The following is a 6,008-nucleotide window of genomic DNA, read 5'->3' on the forward strand; positions in this document are numbered from 1 at the left end:
TTCTTCCCAAATGAGGGGGTGCGTCTTATTATTCCAACAAATATGGTAGCTCACTATGGTAGGGTGACCAATGTGCCTGACACTAAGCTCTTAAGAAACTAGCTTATTCATTTAACAAACATTAAATGCACTCTGATTTGTAATTCAGTATCAAATTGATCCTTTTTATTAGGGCTTCCTGGCAAATTGGATATCTTTGGTAGCAGTTTTACAAAAGACAGAGCTGTCCTTAAAAGGGCTGTTACTAAAACTTTTAAAGGTTAAGTTCTCTAAGGCATTTGTACTCAGAACTGAGAGTGCCTGAGGTATGTATTGTAGTTTGGTGTATCCTCACATTTTACTTGCATATATTGTACGGCCAGCCATACATGACAAAAAATGCTGATTCTAGGGCTTCATATCTTGAGGTTTTGACATACTAGGTATGCCCAGGAATCATAGTTCCACAAAGGATACATGTGTAGCCATAACTGGATACCGTTTGCATTAAACGATGTAAATTGAGTAAGTTTCTTCCCTCCTCAGCCAACAAATTTCATGGGTATTGCTGTGTACTGGTGTATAGGGGTTACGATTCATGGTGACAAACAGAATCAGATCTAGTCCTTCCTGTTGCCCACCAGCTTCTGCCTGAGTCAGGCAATGCCTCTCTCCCCCTCCCGTGGTCACTCTGCTCGGGCTCTGCTCTTAGCCATGCCTCTGAAGGACCAAGCCCATGGCTGCCTCAGGAGCGTTGAGTGCCATTCTCCACACTGGGTCACTGTTGTAAGATCTATGTGTCTTCCTCCCTCACTTGACGCACGTCTGTGCTCATGCTCAAGTGCCCTCCTAGGTCTTCCTTGACACACACAGTTTGTCCCCTCGGAAACACAAGCTCAGTGGGGGTAAGGGACTTGGTTTTATTTACTGCTGCATTCTCAGGCCTAGAATGGTGTGTGTAACATAGTGGATATTTTATCTGGAGTGAATAAAGGAATGAGAGATTTACCTTTCCTTGGAGAACAGTGGAGAAAGGGGCACCTTCCAGCAGTGGTAGGTGCAACAAAGAGGCTCAGGCCTCCATTACTGTATTCCTGGCCTGGGCAAATACCACTAATGTTGACAGAGCCTCACCCTCTGAAGACCATGATTTTTACCATAAAAGACTCCAGTATTGATTCCTTTCTGATTAGCAAGTGTCCTCCAGGGGGTCTTTTCATTCAGCTGACAGCTCTGGAAAGACCAAGACCAGCCTCTACTCAGCTGCCAGTGCTGATCCATCACCGTATGCACTTGCAGGGATTCAGCCAGCACTTAAAGAACTCAGGATGCTTAACATGAAGAGGCAAGTCATTAATGAGGTAAACAAATTTCTTAGTTTCCCATTAATGTACCAAGCTGTATGGATAAGATAACATGGTCATATCTATATGTGTGCACATGTGTGTGACTCTGCCACTTGCTGGCTAAATGGCTGGATCAGTTATGCACTGCTGTCATACTAATGCATGACATGGTACCCCCAAATATAGTGGTTTAAAACAATAACTTTTTCACTGACTATAGTCAGCTGTCCAGCTTTCTTCTGGTTACTGTTTGCATGGTGTATCTTTTTCTACCCACTTACTGTCAACCCACTGTTATTTGCATCTTTGAATCTAAAGTGTCTCTCTTGTAGACAGAATGTAGTTGGATTATATATTTTTTCAATCCATTTTCCAATTTCTGCTGTTTAATTGGAGAATTTAGTCCACTTACATTAATGTAATTACTGAGAAGGTAGGATTTACATCTGCCATTTTGCTGTTTTCTATATGTATTATGCCATTTTTGTTCCTCATTTCCATTACTGCATCCTTTTGTGTTAAATAGATAGTCTTGTGTGATATTTTAATTTCCTGTCATTGATTTCACCGTATTGTTAGGGTAATTTTCTTAGTGGTACCCTGGGAATTACAATGGACATCTTAATTTATAAGAATCTAGTATGGAGCAGTGCCAGCTTGGTTTCAGTAGTGAACAGGGACATCGTTCCTGGGCAGGTCTGGCCGCTGCCCCTCCTGTGTGCCACGATCGCCATACAGATCACATCTCTGCACCGTGTGTGCCTGCCAACACAGATGTTAAAAATAGATTTATAAATATTTTTAAAACAAGATAGAACCAAAAAAAAGATTGACAAACCAAAAAAAATATGATGTCTTTTATATTTAGCTATGTAGTTGCCTTTACTGGTTCCTGTAGACTTTTTACTTCTTCCTGTAAACTTGAGTGACCCCCTAGGCCTTTCATTTCAGCTTGAAGGATTCCTTCTTTTCTCATACGGCATATTTTCTTCTGAGAAATTCTCTCAGCTTTTGTGTATCCGTCACTTCTGTCATTTTTTCCTTCAGTTTTGAAGAACAGCCTTGTTAGAATTGCTGGTTGACATTCTTTTTTATTTAGCACTTTCAATATAATACCCTATTGCCTCTGACCTCCGTGGCATCTGATGAAAAATCAGCTGTTAATCTTATTGAGGATCACTTATACCTGCTCAGCCTCTTTATGGTGTGTCTAGGCTTCATGATGTGTCTAGGAGTAGACGTCTTTGAGTTGACCCTGCTAGCAGTTGTTAACTTTCTAGGATGTTAACATTTTTATAGGACGGGTTAACATTTTTCACCAAATTTGGGAAGTGTTGGGCCATTCTGTCTTCAGATACTCTTTCTAGCACTTTCTTGCCTCTTTCTTTCTGGGATTTCCATTATACATTGTTGGTAATCTTGAAGGTGTCCCACATGTCTCCGAGGACCTGCTTATTTTTCTTCATTCTTTTTTCTTTCTGTTTCTTGATTGATTTATCTTCAACCTTGTTTATTCTTTTAGCTTGTCTTCTCAGATCTACTGGTGATTCCCTCTAGTGAATTCTTCCTTCCTATTACTGTACTTTTCAACTTCAGAATGATTTCAATTTGGTTCCTTTTTATAACTTACATCTCTTTATGGATATTCCTCATTTTGGTAAGATATTGTTCTCATACTCTCCTTTAGTTCTTTAGAAGTGATTTCCTTTAACTCTTTGAGCATGTTTAAAATTGCTGTTTATTTTTAGACAGAAGGGAAGGGAGGGAGAGAACCATCAATGTGTGGTTGCCTCTCACATGCCCCTTACTGGGGACCTAGCCTGCAACCCAGGCATGTGCCCTGACTGGGAATTGAACCAGTGACTTTTTGGTTCACAGGCCAACACTCAGTCCACTGAGCCACAGCAGCCAGGGCTAACATAACTGTTTTAAGGTCTGTCTAGTAAGTACAACATCTGGGCTTTCTCCCCAGTTAGTTTCTATTGAATTTTGTCCTGGGTATAGGCCGTATTTTGTTATTACTTTGCATGTCTAGTGTATTTTTGTTGAAAACAGCATTTGATGTGGCAACTCTGGAAATTAATTCAGCCCCCTCCCTAAGGTTTGCTGTGGTTACTAATTTTAGTTCCTGTTCCTTTAGTGACTTAAGTAAACTAATTCTGTAAAGTCTGTATTCTTTATGATGTGTGGCCACTGAAGTCTCTATCCAGCTTCATCATCAGCTAATGAAGAGACAGATTTCCTTAAATATCTGTAGCCAATTAATCTCCCAGTATTTGCAAGAGACTCTGTATACATGTCAAGATACACATTCCATAGCAGTTAAGACTCTGCCTTAGTCTACTTCTTATACAGAGCCTGAAGATCAGCAAGAGGGAAAGTTTAGGGCCTTAGGTGGGTTTTTTTTTTATTTTTTTTTAATTTTTTGAGCATGTGTATGGCCTTCCACATATACATGGCTTCGAGGTTCCCAGGAATATACTGGAGATTTTCAAAGCCATACTGTATATCTTGTTCCTCAGCTTTTCCTCTTAAGCTTTTTGGTTAGTCTATTATTTTCCCCCAACTGTTATTTATCACCTCTGGCAGCTGTGATTAAAATATTTGCCAGTAAATGTTTTTGACAAATGATTCCACAGAGAGGCTTTTAGCACTAGGTAAGCTTTAGTCAGGTCAAGTAAAGATAAGCCTTTGAATGGAGTCTTCCAGGGAACCACCAGAGAGATCAAATAATTACATTTCTTTCAGAAGAAGGCTTTGACAAAGCTCCAGCTCTGTTCTGTTCCTTTTGGTACCAAGAATGTGGGCTGTAACTTTTCAAGGTTACCACTGTGCTAGGGAGCAAGGGATGAGAGACACGAGGATAAGTTAATGTGCCGCACAGCTTGTTCGTACTGGGACTCCGCTGCTGTTCTTGAGTGTGTGTTTTCTGGATTGCTGCAAACCTTTGCTTACATTCTGACTCTGAAAAAGTACATTTTGATCATTTGGCCAACTTTTTCACTGTTTTTATGGAGAGGTGAATTTTCAAAGCTCCTTGCTATTTGCCAGGCCTGAGTATTTAAGGGCAGATGTTATTTTTGGCATTTCTTGGCCCCCCTCCCCCCAAAAAACCCCACCCATGTTTTATGGCACAGTTTCCAAGTCTGTCTGACAGAGAATTCTGTAGCATGTGCCCCCCACTAACTGATGAATTGACATAAGAATACTTTACCAAAGAATACTACTAATGGAAGTGATAATGATTTTTTTCTTTAAACAGCTACTGGTCAGCATTTCAAAATTTTTAAAGGCCACTTATTAACTTATGATAGTCAAACTCTGTTATAACTATAAAGATGGATGCTAGTCTTCCTCTAAAATATGATGGGGATATGCTTTTCTTTATAATAAAAGTTCTTTCATTATTTAGACATTTTATAAAGGGGGTGAGGAACTAAGGATATAGTTGGTCCCTGTTTAACTTTTTAGTTCTCCACCCCCCGCTTTATTGAGACATAATGACATATAACGCTGCCTACGTTTAAGGTATCCAAAAGTTTAAGGTGTACAGTGTGTTGATTTGATACACTTATATGTTGTAAAATGATTACCACCATAGCACTAGCTACTTTCTAATTCTTAAAAGAGGTGGAGATAGCATCTGGCTATTGGAATGGCTGTATCAGGAGAAAGGGTCACTCACAGTCTATGGTTGGGGTTTCAGCAGCCTCTGATTTAATTCATGCTACCTGAACTTTCAAACGACTAAGGTATAAACTGGAAAGTTATTTCATTAATCATAAAAAGATACTCTGCAATAGAAACTGACACGTAGTTGTAATAGCTTTTACCCCTTTTGTCACACTGCATTATCTTCTAAAAGGCAAATCCATGCAAGAAATAAGAAACCAAAATTTAAAAGCTGCTAGATAAACATGGAGTTAGTGTGAGGAAAACAGATCAGATGACCTTCACAAAATTTTCACCAAACTACCCTGATGCGTAAGTAGCCAGTGGAGGAAACTGACATAATCTGGAACACGATATTCCTTTCCCAAGGGGAGTAGCAGAAACAGTATGACAAAGTCTTGTTCTTGGCTCACTGCTGAAGTAAAGGCCTCTGATAACACCAGTAACATACAAGTAAAACTTGATTCATTTTGGTCTTTGTTTCTTTTTTCTAAGTTCAGGTATATTCTAGTCATCCTTGAGACTATATACTGGTAGCCTTTCTTTTTTTTTTTAAGATTTTATTTATTCATTTTTAGACAGAGGGGAAGAGAAGGAGAAAGAGCGAGAGAAACATCAATGTGTGGTTGCCTCTCGAGTACCCCGTACTGGGGACCCGGTCCACAACCAGGCATGTGCCCTGACTGGGAATCAAACTGGTGACCCTTTGGTTTGCAGCCCAAGCTCAATCCACTGAGCTACACCAGGGCGCCCCCCCCTCCCCGTTTTTCTTTTGAAGTTTAGATGTTAAAGCTTCTCAGCCAAGGGAATCCCTCTTTCACTATACATAGTTTTAATGTTTTATTAACACTTTTCACGACTTGATATTATCTTACTTATTTACTTATAAATTAGCATCTCCATCTGAAGAGACTTCCTCCTGATAAGCTCATTGAGAATAAGGACTGTCATTTACTGACTGCTTTTATATCTGCCTGAACCATTTATTAATTTTTAGATCATTTTATAAGA

Source organism: Phyllostomus hastatus, unplaced genomic scaffold (assembly GCF_019186645.2).
Source record: "Phyllostomus hastatus isolate PE091 unplaced genomic scaffold, TTU_PhHast_1.1 phas_scaffold_93, whole genome shotgun sequence".
NCBI lineage: Eukaryota > Metazoa > Chordata > Mammalia > Chiroptera > Phyllostomidae > Phyllostomus > Phyllostomus hastatus.